Source organism: Solanum pennellii, chromosome 3 (genome assembly GCF_001406875.1).
Source record: "Solanum pennellii chromosome 3, SPENNV200".
Taxonomy (NCBI): Eukaryota; Viridiplantae; Streptophyta; class Magnoliopsida; order Solanales; family Solanaceae; genus Solanum; species Solanum pennellii.
Window position 1 is genome coordinate 49,871,388 of NC_028639.1, and position 14,934 is coordinate 49,886,321.

Here is a 14,934-nt window from a genome sequence, read left to right on the forward strand (position 1 = left end):
TGGGGGGGTGGGGGGTGAGGGGGTGGAAAATTTTCTTTTCGCAATAGTTGCTCCAGAGTTAACTAGCTCAGTGCTGATGTGATAGTTACTCATAGCGCAAATTGATAACTACAATACTTAATTGATGAAGGCGTGTTTATGGCTACATGTGCAGAGATGCCAATTTGGGAATTCTTTTTTGAGAGCTTTCTTAAGATTCCGGGACATTCAATCAGTGACCATAGGAAAGATTGCCATTCTAACTGGCACTTCACTAATGGACTTACATGCTCGCTGAATGAATCAGAATCTTCAGATCATGCAAGAATCCTGACAGGTGTCTCCATTGCTATCGCCAACACTGTTGGAGATTTTCCAATAAATTCACTGATATTTTCCAATAAATTCTCTGGCTCGCCGCATTTTATAGGTTCCAACTTGGGGGATACTTCAGATCAATTGGTTGCTTGAATTTAGTGCACCGAATGGCTTAGTGATTTGCCAACTGAACATATTAAGTATCCCCTACAATTCCTTAAAGGCACCTTACGCACTTCAACCTGTAAAACCGTCATCATTATTATTTTTTCGATACTAGAATAAAAGATAACAAAGGGTTTTAGGTTTCCTCCAAAACAACGCCTTAGTTAATGTCGTGGCACGACGCAAATCAATGTTTACTCTTCATCCTCGAAGTCACCCATGGTGTAGTCAACTAATGGTGGGTATTGACCACTCATTAAGTGGTTTATCTGTGTATCTTGTAGTTGCATTTTCATGGAGTTTGCGATGGTTTTCTCATCAAGCATTTCGATGTTGTATTTCATGCCATTCAACTTCTTATCTTGCTCTTCAAGTTTCTTTTGAATGACTGAAAAGGGATCGTTACTCAATCAAGCTCCTTGCCCCTTTCCTTGGGTGCATTCTTGAAGGGAGAAATTTTGGTCTTTTTCTCTTGCTTGTTCTTCCAACCCCTCTACCTGTTTGGACAACATGTGTACCTGTGTCACGAGTTTACTCACTCGTATTTCTTTTGAGACTTTTCGGTTGTTTCAACTGTGCTGTCAAGTAGGGTTGCAACAACTTTGTAGGGTTGACTCATCATTCCGCCTTCAAAAAGGTGTTCATATATTCCTCTATTCTCTAGCTCTAGGCCTCTCTATAGAAGCAATGCAGCAGTATCTCATCTGGCGTTCCATGGAATGGGCGTGTTTGGAATATTTCTTTGAACCTCAGTTACAATTCTGTAATAGTGTCTTCCCCCTCTTGTTTAAATGTCAGCGGATTATCCCTGAAGTTTAATAACTTCAGCAGAGGGTGATTTGTGTGATATCCATAATGGTCATCCATTGTTGTTTCCCAGTTGTCGAAAGAGAATAACGAAAGAAAAACTAAAATTAAGGTTAGTAAACCTACACTATAAAGAACTATAAACTATGAGTAACTACATTTTCACGTGACACCACTCCCCGACAGTGGCGCCATTTTTATTCTTTAAATGTTTTATAGCTCGTGATCAACGACACTAGCCTACAGTATGAGTCTCTACGAATAGAAACTAGTTTAGTAACCCAACCAAGGGTTAGGGTCGTGTACCAAGGGAGTGGTAGTGAAAGTAGTAGCTACTTAAAATTTTGTTCTAAATAGTGATAGTTTAAAACATTTTCAAATATGTAAACAAAACAAATTTAATTTGTGACACCAGATTGCCAAACATCATAAAGAGGTTTTGTCACAAGTAGTAAAATAGCAAAAATTAAAGGAAAAATCAAATATGAGGGAAAGTTCTTTGGGGTGTGATCGCTATATGTGAAGATAAAAGTAGTTGGTACATGCTTTCGGTAGCTAATTTCACAAAACAATGATGACTAGGCTAAGCTTTTAGAGGAAAGGCTCAAAATAGTCCCTCATCTTTGGGTTAAGGCTCGAAGTGATCCTTGATTTTTCACATAGAGAACTAATAGTACCTTATGTTTGCAATATTGGTGCACTTTTGGTCCTCCCCTAAAATTTTGCCTCCCAGAATTTTAAATAAGAAATGTTCGACCGTCTTTTTATAGATTTAGTAGAAATAATAACTCTATCTGAGAGAAGGTCATAAGAAAAACACCTTGTTTTGTTCACTAGAAATATTACTGCAACTAAACTAAGAACATCTTAACATATGAATTTGCGGAAAAATAAAAAATTGTACTATTGCACGTGAAATTGTCGTGATGAACCTCTTGACTTTACCTGCAATATGATTTCTACTAAACAAAACAAAGTATTTTTCTTCTCACATACTTTCATATGGAGTTGTTATTTCTACTAAATATATAAAATGACGATTGCGCATCTCATATATAGGTTATGGATAAAATCAAATGTTAAAAAATAGATAAAATTTTGGATGAGAACCAAAAGTGCACCAATATTGCAAACATGAGGGACTATTACTGCTCTATGTGAAAATTCAAGGATAACTTTGAGCCTTAACCCAAAGAAGGACCATTTTGATCCCTTCCTCCTAAGATTTAGGTGAAAGCAAGTTCCCTCTCGGGAAACTTACCCCATGTCAAATGGTTCCTCTCGGACACCCATTCGTCTAAACTACCCAGCCTACGCTTTATCCACACTCGCTCTTTCCATGGGAGTGCTTGGATATGGGACTAGGGCTCACCCTCTCGGGCTGAACCTCATGTCCACCCACTTCTTAGGAGATCAGTCTAGCGGTCTTAGTTTGACGACCTCTTTCTCGAGCAATCCAAAAACATATTGGTGATTTTGTATTTGCGACTACAAATCCATTAGATTAAACCATAATAACTAAGTGAAATCACCATTAAAATGTAATCTAAGCTACAAGCAAGCAAGACCCAACAAATTAATCAACCAATAATTGCTAAATCACACCCCAAGAATAGGGTTTTTTAGCCACACATCAAGTAATAATCAAATTTTCACAACCCAAAGTACACCATAGAAGATAGGGCATCCTTCAAGTCGCCACACGGCGTACTCAACCTCTCGGAGGTCTTTCACAAGCCCTTAGACATCATTCATCACATATGTATATATGAAAAGTAGTGCAGAATTAAAACTTTTCACAACAATCGAATAATACTTCAAAATCTCTTTATAGAAAATCATAGGAAAGGATTAGTCTCATTGTCTCCATATTAGACACACGAATATCTTGGGTCGCAGCCCATTAATCAACAAAACTAGAAAATATCAAAGCCTAATACAATGTCTCATAACAAGAAAAACTAAACATGACTATGTCCTCGAATCAATTGAGGACATACCACAACTTGCTTGAATGGATGTCAATTCCAAGCTTCACTTAAAATGACTCCTCTCAAATGTCACTTACACCTTTAAAGATAAGAAAATATATAGAATAAGTGCATTAGAATGCACTAAGTATGGTGACATGCAATAAAATCATGCTAAAAGGATATTTGAGTTATAATATGCTTTCATGCTCTTTTTTAATAAAATCTCGTCACAAATATAAGAAACCACTTACAAGTCAACATAAGCACGTATAGTCAGATTCCAAGTAATCCATAATATAGCATCAACATCACTTCAAACATATAAGCATATAACCCTCCTACCAAAGGTTATCATAAGACTTACTTAAGGAGACAAGAAAAGACCACCAATACACCCTCTCCAAGCACATATAAACAATCCTTAAGACTACATAAGATAATATTATTCTCATTTAATCATTAGACTCCCTAACTAGAATTACTCTAAGACTCACCTAAGTAAGACATGAAGAGACCGCCCATACAACCTCTTCAAGCCTACCTAAGCAATCCTTAAAGCTACTCTAGATAAGTACCTTTTCATTCACATGCATTAACTTAAGTCAATCAATAGTCATTAAGACACTTAAGAGACATTCACATTTAGAAGACTTCACATTATGGTCTTGGAGAAGACCTAGGGAAACCACATACTAGCACCTTCAAAGCCTACTCGTGCAATGTATAGATAGCATCCCATTCCACTACCTACACGTTGTAGAACTTATCAAATACTATAATGCATTTCACATGATGAGAATAGGCATTAACCAACGTAGACCATACTAGCTAGGCATGGAATCCGGAGTCTGTCCTAACAAGGTCTTTGTCTCTAGTCTGAATTTAAGTAGAGTCACTCCCCTAGAATATTCACTCGGTGCTAGCCATGTTCTAACAGAGTAAGTTCAATCACATAAGAAGCATATGAAGAGGATATTTTAGTCATTACCTGATCATAAAACTCCTACAAAGGATGGGTCCACTAGGGCTCCACACAATGGTTACTAGGATAACCCAATGACTTTCTTAAGGATGGTTTCATGTCATTCCATCCAACCTACCCCTAAGTTCATCATTCACACAAGAAGGATACCATTACAGCTTTTAACTTTAAGGATATCATAACCTTCTTTCTAGTTTGAAGGTTCCAAGTTAATGACCCTCTTAACCATGTTTAAGGTCATATTTCACTCATACATACACATACCTGACAAAGGTGCTTTAGCCTACTAAGTTTAGTCATATTCATATTCTTCATGCATCAAGTAGAGGGACATAGGTCTACCATAACAAGACACACACATCATCATCTTATCGCATGAAAAATCATATTCAAGTAGCATATAAGAACAACCAAGTCTACTACAAGTCACCCTATTCACTCCTATAGAATCATCAACCTAGTTCATCATAAGACTCATATAGTCAATTAGGAAGAATCACACTTCAACATCAAGTATACACATATGAAGACATTACCATAGTCTATTATGATCACCTATAATCAATTAGGAGGAAACATGCTTTCACTTCATTCATACACATAAGCCATATAAGCCTTCACAATGATCACCTATACAAGCTACATCACGATAACATCACAATTCATAAAGTAATGTCGACAAGGCCACATTCTTCAAAATTATAGCATCACCGCCACCATTAGTGGACCATACCAATCATCACAATGCAATGCCTATACTACACGATATCGAAGAGGTTAGGTAAACATACCACCATTCCATCATCGACACCTCCAATCCTTAGCCAATCTAACCAATTCAACCCACAAAGGCTCTTATCAGTAGACATGCACACCAATCCAAACCAATAATCAAACCATATAATGATCTAACATAATACAATATGAAAAACATTAAATTAAGGTAGCCTATATACAATTCTAACATAATCTTTACATAATTCAATAGCCCAAAGTAATCTACACAAGAATTCAATACAATAGAGCTATGATCACATCACCCATAATATAGCCAAAAATTAGGATTTCATGATTTGCATGGGTTCATAAGGAATTTGATCTAAAATCATTCAATTAACATTAATTATAACATAAATCATTGATTCAAATCATTTTATGAAAGAACCCATGGTAGAAGTCAAATAGAAGATTTCATCTTTTGAGAAGTCTTGGAAAAGCCTTTGAAGTTTGGTTCCTTGAAGAAAGAGAGTTCAAGGATGAAACACCATACCTTGATGAAGACAAGCCACAAAATTGATGAAGATTTTATGGAGAAATCAAGCTCCTATCCTCAACCTTGCTTCAAGCTTCAATTGAGTTCTAGAGGATTCTATTTGGGGTCTTGGGGTTTTGATTTGAAAAATGAACTCAACTTTAGGTTCTAGAATTATAAAGTCACTTAAAATACCCAAAAAGAGCTTAAATAAACGCTTATCCTTTTATTTAGAAGCTAGGTGAATTTCCCAGATTGCCCTTCACTTGGCCGAGACACCTGCAGGAAGTTGCAGGTGTTAAACGATGAGCACACCTACGCTTCATCGTTTGAACGACGAGCCATACTGGTGTGGCGTAGTTTTGGTTAGAGACCAATTCTTGGGGGATTAAGATCCCACCACTAAATGTGGATCAACATCCCCCTTTGACGAGGCGTACCCAAGACTATGGTCTGTCGATTACGCAGCGTGATTGGGACTGTCTTATGACAGTCTTGAGCCAAAGGTTGGGTCCTCCTCAAGGACCCCTAGGGTGGTCCTTGGGAGTCGTGCCCGGACGTTTCCAACCTAAATATGTACATCTAGGTGTTAGAAACCTCTCCCATCAATTTGAACTCAAACAAACACGTAAAACGTGCAAAGGCACACTAAAACACACAAACACGTCTAAAGGCAAAACTCTCGAACGTCTTGGACGTTCTTGGATGTTTGACCTCCAAACTCTTCCAAACTCTATACACTACTTCTTAAAACTATAATTAACCATTTTAAGACATTATCAACTCATAACACACATGTTAGGCTCTAGATTCACGTAGTTCGTCTTTAGGGTGTTACACAAATATACTTAAAATAATAAGGAAATCAAGTGGGTATAAGAGATTAAACCTTAAAAGTAGAAAGGGAAGGTAAATGGAGAAGACCCACTTCCAAAATTGAAATAAGAGCTTCTTTCTTCAAGCTTCTACAAAACCCTCTCCAAACTTGAGAGAAAACTTAAGAACAAAATATCAAGTATAATTGTTTCACTCTCTAAAATTTCCTATATGTATATAATAAAAGAGTTTAATATTTATAGACTTAAGAATCGTGCTGGAGAATCCTTTCGGCACAGTTAGTTGTGATTCGGTGAATTTCCCTTCGTTCAGTTCAGCGCCGCTTGCACGTTGCCTTTTTTGTATATGTGTTCTGGATTAATGGGCGAAAATCTTTTGCTTTGCGTAGCTGAACGGCGAAGCGCCGACTACTCCTTTTCATTGCCTTTTAATCCACTTCCTTCAGGGCTCACTTGTTGTAACAGAAGGCGGAAATTCGCTATATGGAGGATCACCAAGTATGTTTGGCGATGTGCACCTTTGTATCTTCAACTCTTTTTCTCCATTTTGCTTCTGTTTTGTGCCTAAGTGTCCATGCTCCTACTAAATCCTCAAATACCTGAAACTTAGGAGTTTTTATCAGATATTGAGATAAAATAAACAATTGAGGATACTATTTGCATTAAAATAAAGCCCTATATTAGTCCAATTTGAGAACTGATCACAGATCACTTCACTAGGCGTAGTTAGTCGGAATTGTCGATCAAATCGGTGATTTGCCCTTAGATAACTTCATCGCCATATTTTGCTTAGTCCAGGCATCTTCGTGTTTTGGATCATTGGGAGATATAGTACTGCTTTGCAGAATTTCTCGGCGATCCGTCGGCTGCTTCTTTTCACTCCCGATTTGATCCTTTCCTTCTGGGCTCAACACATTAGAACAAAAGGCGATCTTCAGACCTATCGCCGATTCACCAAGTGTACTCGGCGATCCTCATGCCTTCATTTCGTCGTTCTTTCCAGCCTTTTTGCTCCTTTTTGCCAAGTAGTGTCCATGTTTTGCCTCAAATTCGGAATACTTGAAACTCAAGGTTATTCATCAGTAATTTGGGACAAAATAAGCATTTAAGGACACTCTTTATATCAAAATATTGCCCTAAATGAATTCAATTTGTGAACTCATCAATTATTACCTTTATTTTGACTGGTTCCTCTAATGGTAAATGGATGCAAATCCCTGCATAGCGTCCCCTAAGGGTTGATGAAGTACAAATATCAATTTTTTTTGCAATGCCCCGTGTTCTTACCCCACTTTTTCTAGGATTGTTTTGTCATAGAATTTTGTTGGGAGCTGCGGTAGCCTTGCCCAAATCGCAGGGTTGATTAGTGTGAGACGAAAATTAGTTCTCATCTTTTAACTAATAGGAACTATCCCACTACGAACCACAACACTTCATGGAGGACTTTGCTCATGCTCTGGACTTGAGAAAAATTTTATAAGTGGTAGTCACTTTCGAGGTCTATTAGTGTTAGTGGATCAGCCAATTTCCAAAGGTTCGTTAACTTATTTTTCAGGTAGCCATGGGATAATCTTTTGCCAAAGACTTTGACTATCACAGAGAGGCACCAGGGTTGGTATACCCTGAGTTTGTCTTCCTCTGTTAATGGGATTGTCCCTTGCGCAGTCTGAGTGTCTTCCATCATAGCGTCATTGTCCTTTGAACAAGTCATATGATTGGTTCAGTGTGTTGTTTCTGTCTAGTTGGACCTCCTTGAAATATTGAAGTTTGTTTCCGTCCGCTACCATGTGGCTGCTTGCGTCCGGTGGGTGTGGTGGTCTTTGGGTCGGTGGGGTCGTGTGTAGTATGAAAGGTTTGTTCATTCCCTTTGAGAGAATTTAGACTCTTTATCTCTGTGTAAAAAGAAAGTCATATTTACTCCTACAACATTAAATCTTCATGTCATCAATATATTTGCCCTTCTACTCTAAAAAAAAAAGATCATATTTGTCTGTGTACTCTCAAAAAGGGTCATAGTTACCCTTATGACATTAAATCCACCTTTCCACCTTAATTTTCTCATGGGATTTACATGATATATTTTTTCTCAGTTAAATCTATTAGCCCATTTATTTAGAAAAAATATTACACTCTCGGATTCGGCTCCTCTCTATTTCTCTTCTTTCCATTTTTCTCAAGTATCCATTTGGATTAGTGACACATGACATAGACTAAATTAAATGACTAAGATTTTATTTTCCAAAGTGAATCTCTAATCATAATTTAACTATAAATACATTATATATTTAGTATAGAAAATCATTATAATCTCACGATTTTAGCAATATATTATCTTCTCCATAAATAAAGTTCTCTCCCTATTTTTTTTTAATGCAGAATCTTTTTTTAAAAAAATTTCTTTTAAATAATCTTTTAATCGTAATCTTTGTTTGAAACTTTTTCTATGAGAAATTAGAATTGAGAAATGAAGTGAAGCCCAAGCTAACGCGTCAACTAAAGGTAAAATTGTAATTAATTAGTAAATTTCTACCTGAATTATCGATTCAACTGTTATGAAAATAACTTCGAAAAACTTTCAAGCTTATATATTTGTTTTTTAAAAAAGAAGAAGATATTACAAAGTATACAAACGTTGAATTGCGGCCAAATAATAAGTATTGTATTTTTGGAGGAAATAGAAGAAAAAAGGTGAAATAAAATAGGAAAAATAATATAAAAAGAAAAATTCAAGGAAAATGCAATAAAAAGATTAACTTAAAAAGAAAATAAGAGTAACATCTTGCGTAAAAAAAATTAGGAAGAGAACTTTTTCCCTCCTAAATTTATGAAGAAGATAATGTCTATGTTGCTAAGATTGTGGGGTTATAGTAATTTTTAATATTAAATATATCATATATTTATCATTTAAATTATAATTAGAGATTACTTCAAGAATTAAATCTTAGTCATTTAATTTAATTTATGTCATAAGTCACTAATCGAAATGGGAATTCGAGGAAATAGAGAAACCAGATCCATAAATTAATATAATTAAGAGATAATATGAATATATGATTCCATAATTTAACGATTTGTAACTGTAATATAATTGGATCCCTTAATTATCTCTCAATTTGTTAGTTTCATATATTCTAACCACCAAAAATCGAAAAAAAAAAAAAGATAACAAATTTATCCGTAATTAAGAGATTATATATTCATTCCATAATTAAACGATTTATTACTGTCAATATAATTGAATCCAATAATTTTCTCTCAATCTGTTGGCTTCATATATTCTAATATTCTGTTCTCAGAATCCTTAATTTTCTTTTTTTTTCTTTTACTTTTTTCCATGATATATTTCTTTCTTTTACATTTTTTTGGCTATCTGTGATCATCCCATAATTTAAAAATAAAATTTGAATTATCGTTTTGACTTTTTATTTTATTTTAGTGGAATATGCATATTGATAATTTTAACAGTCAATTTGCGTTTAATACTTTTTGCACCAAATTTTGTATATAATTTGGTATGTATAGTGGTCTCAAACAATTGTTTCAAGTACTTTCTCACAACTATTTGTATAAGTTCATAAAATGATTTGAAAATGTTTCAGTTGCTTTCTCATAAATTTAGCATGATTTGAGGTGTCTAAAATAAAGTAGTCCATTGTATGTGTATATATATAGGTTTATAAATTGGTTATCTCTAATGATGTATCTTATAATTGATTTAATTGTATTTTAAACATTTGTTTACATTAATATAAATGTATACCCTAGTCTAGAATCAGTTGGAGCAACATTGACCTAGGAATACCATTTATATATAATCTATTCTTAATAGCACATGATTAATACAGCAGAACATATTTTATGTTATAATATATTATTATCCAGCAGCCAAGATAGAAGTCTTTTGAGTCCAAATTCAAACTTGGCAATTGTAGCCATATACACATTTTTGTAAATTTTACATGTTGTGCTACTATAAATTTCACTAGAAAAACTAAAACATAATAATATTCTTTCACGAATAGTCACTTAATAAAAGTTCTGCGTCTATCACATCCGTGCTCTGTCAATATGAAGGGGACAATTTCAGATGAGATAGAAGTGAATGTGCCTGCAAATGTAGCATGGGAGCTCTATGGAACATTGCATTTGTCTAGGTTCATTGTGCAAGAGATGCCTACTCTTCTTAATAAAGTTGATGTCATTGAAGGTGATGATAGTACTGGAACTGTCCTCAAAATCACTTTTCCTGAAGGTCAGTAAAATCAATCTATCTTAGGTTTGATGTTCATCGAAGAAATGATATCTTATGTCACTTGCAATATGAATAGAAAAGATATGATCCAATGAAGATCTTGTGTTTTCAATTTAAAGATCCCATGCGTTAATTTTTACTCTTATGTAAAATAAAGGTCATATAGCTTAAATCACATTGGTAATAAGCTACATAATCAAATCTCTCATGTTTATTATATTGGAGCTAGAAACTTCAAGCAAAATGAGATCGATCTGCTTCGTAGACAGTAGAAATGCTAGTTTTATATGAGCCAAGTGTAGTATGTTATAGTAGTAAGCACTTCTACGCCCTTTCATGATTACTTGATTATTCTAGTGCTGCAGGTAATATGACCCATAAAAGATATCCAATATAAAATTGTATAAGACCTTAGTAATTAACGCAGCTAGGGTGTAAGATGTAGACAAAATATTTCATTCATTTGGTGATCAACATTTGGTTGCAAAGGGCTGGGGAATCATTCACTTCATTAAATGTACAACGACAAAATCAACATAGTCATAGTAATCTCACAAGTAAGGTTTGTGTAGGATAGAGTATCCACATACCTTAATCCTATCTTGCAAGGTAGATAGCATGCATGTTTCTACAAGACTCTCGACTCAAGAAAAGAATAAATACTAACAATTATAAAAATATTAGTAACACCATCAAATAACTTAATTAAATGATTATTAATTATGTTTTTTTGGGGGTTAAAATAGGTACACCAGGAATACCTTATTTCAAGGAGAGATTCAACATAGTAGACAATGAAAAAAGATACAAGCAATCTCAAGTGATTGAAGGTGGATCTTGGATATATTTTTTATGGAATTAGATTTGAAGTGAATGAGAAAGATGAAAATTCATGCATCACAAAATTTACAGTAAATTATGAAGTTGAAGATGTGAAACTTGCAAGTCATGCATTCACTATGTTTGAGCCATTGCAAACTGTCATCAGATTAGTCAAGACTTATTTAACAAATAAGACACAAATCTAATTGATTAAGATGACCAAATTTCTGTTTTTATTTCTATGAAATTCAATTGTACCTTCTTCAGACTTCACTTATAAGATTGTACTGAGTATATTGTTGTCGCAATATCATATTCAACAACATTTCACACATAATTATGTGATGCAAAAAGAGTAATAATAATGTCTTCTTCTTAGTTTTGTGTCCTTTTCTAAGTTCTAACTTATCACCCATGTGCTTATCAGTAGAAACCCAAAATAAAGAAGAAATAATTAATGCATGAACCTCTTACAGATATGTAAATGTATGTATGTATATATATTAACTTACGTATATATATTAGCTTACAAATTTTATTATTTAGACAGTTGTTTGTTGCTAAAAAAATTCAATACAAATTAATACAATATTTGAAATATGAAATGCATAGCATTTAGTAATTGAAAGATAAAAATATTACCACAAGTAGTTTGTTATCTTAATTGAATGTATTATTTGTTGACAGATAAGTGGTTTCTGATAAGAGATTCTCTTATCAGAAAATTGTTCTTAGCTAATTAGAAGGCCGCAAAAAAATAATATTGTATGGCAATTATCTACCTTGATTCAATTACATAAAATAGAAAGTCAAATAATAATTCAACGATATATAATTGGAAAGATTTTTTTAGAGGTTTAATCGAAACACAAGTTTAGGTGGGAAGTAATGAACCGAATACTTGATAAAAAAAAAATCCTACATTACTAATTCCTGCTAGGATGTCAATGGAATGGTGCGGGCAGAGTGGACGGATTAAGCTTAACCGGTAAATTTTTTAATCTGCCCCGCATAACAACGTTTTTTCCTTTTCAACCCACCCACATGAACTCATCCCGCATAATTTTTATAATATTTTCTTTCTCTAGTTAAGTTTGATATTTAAAATAAAATTCATACAAATAAATCCATTTTTCATTTAGTTATAATAATTTAATAGGAAAGTGACTTAATAAATTATTTGCTAGAGGTCAATGGGGAAACATGTAAGAAATCGTATTATTTTTTATTGAACCATTTTCATTTACTATCTTAATACATAAATTCCACTAGTTTAGATCCTAATTACTAATATTCCCGATAGTTTCAAATATTACTCCCTCTACCATATTTTCATACTTAGGAAGTTAGGATACATGAGATTGGATCCGGAGATACATGTATCTACCGAATTTTAAACTGAGATACATATTTTGTTTGTTTGAATCAATAAGTTGTAACCGGTTTTCTCAATTAGATGAGTAATTAAGGATTTTCATAATACATGAATAATTAATTCTGAAAAATTAAAATAATCAAATACCTTATTATAAGGCGAAAATCAAGGAGGTGTATCTCTATTTAATTAATTTTAAATTATTATTTCAAAATTATCCTTTGAATTAATAAATTCATTGTATTATTAGTCTTAAACAAAAGATGTATATCTTGGTCATGTAATTTGATTAATTTCATTTATTTCTCTTAAGATAATAAATTTATTAATTTGATGTATGTATTATCAATATATGATGTATCCAACAAACTAAATACTATACCTGAGAATTATATAAGTGTGTTCATATGTATCATGGAAGTATCTAGTATTATTTTTGTGTATTTGTTATATGTGTCAAGTATTAGTTTCATGTATCTATTTATATGATCTAGTTTTAATTTCACGTATCGATTTATATGATCTAGTTTTAGTTTCACATATCTAGTATTAGTTTGATGTATCAAGTATCAATTTCATACATTATATTCAAAAACATGTATCGCAGATACATAGTAAGTATATACATATGATTATGTGGATCTAACTATAAAATGCAACTGAAACACAAATTTTAGAAACAAATCATGATCGCGAGATACATTTATCATTAAAGGTGAGATATGTGTATCCAACAGTTTTAAAAATCGAGATACACGTTATTAATTTGAATTAAAAATGAGATACATGTATTCAACAATTTAAAAGGGTCATTCTCAAACTATTACACTACTAACAAGACTATTTTCAGTAACGCAATAAAGAGACTTGAAATAAGCTACAGAGGATTCCTCTAATTTTCAATATTTGTTAAGAAGCCACAAGGAGTCTGCTTCAATAGTGAATCCATCATGGTTACGATGCTAACCAAAATAGGCATGAATTGTGTTCTTAATATTCAGAATCATGTGCATGCTTTCCGATCGGTATAATACCTTGGTTGTGGTTGTACATGCATCTTGCAACGAAAATGAAGGGAGACTTCTTTTTTTTAAAAAAAACAAACTAAAAAAATAGTTTTTGATAGATATTATGAAGAATTCATATGTTGAGAAAATGAAGAGAGAAAAAATGGTGGGTGGGTGAGGTTGAATTGCTAATGTATGTACCTTTAATTAAGGAGTTTAAATTTTAAGGTAATTATTTAAATAAAAATAACACTACACACACATTTAAGAGGTTAAATATCAAGTTATAAACAAAATTTTTAAGAATAAACTACTTATAGCATATTATTATCAAGTTATAGCATATCAAGAAATAATATATTATTCTCATTAATTTTTTAAAATAATAATTAACTTATTTAAATAATTCAATTACCATATTTAAATCAATGTAGTTAATTAAATTTATTATTTTAAGTTACCTTTTTTAAGATAACTACAAAATATTAGGGATTTTATCAAAATCTAAAACAATTACAGTTTTATTTTTAAAACTGTAAAACGTTATCTAAAAAAAAAATTATATTCCCCAAATTTTTGTTCTTCCCCAACTCTTTTCAAAAATCATTACATCTGCACGCCTATCAAAAGTTTTCACCAAAATTGCACGCCTAAATTTTCTCTCAAAATCACTTCTCTCTTAACAGTCTTCTTCAAGAATTCTCAAATATTTGCATTCAAATCTTCATTTTTAGCACTCAAATCTTCAACTCTTGCGATAAACAAACCGTACAATGTCGAAAAGAGGCAACGAAACCCCGAGAAAAAGTAGAAGATTGAATGAAGAAGCAAGTTCAGACGATTTTCATACTCCATCTTTCGAAATTTTATCACAAACACAATCTCAACCTTCATCTGTTAAAGTTAAATCTAGATCAGGGAAATCAACAATAGAAAAAAAAACAAACAAACATCCAAAGGAAAACGTCAAGAAGAGAAAAGGGAAAGAAAAGAAAAAAATAGATGAATCTGAGAAAAGGACGAAAGAAAGAGGAAAGAAAAGGAAAGGAAAAGAAATCGAGGAATCATCAGATTCTGAATCTGATTTTGTGGAAGAGTTGATAAAATCAAAATCCAAAAAACCAAGAGCATCTGAAATCGGTACTTCACATTTACAAGAAGAAGAA

The 14,934-nt window shown here is 33.0% G+C and overlaps 1 pseudogene; it reads left to right on the plus strand.

The window, feature by feature from the left end:
• The window catches only part of LOC107013414, a 23,847-nt pseudogene extending 12,103 nt beyond the window's left edge, over nucleotides 1-11,744 (plus strand).
• The last annotated feature ends 3,190 nt before the right edge of the window (nucleotides 11,745-14,934 follow it).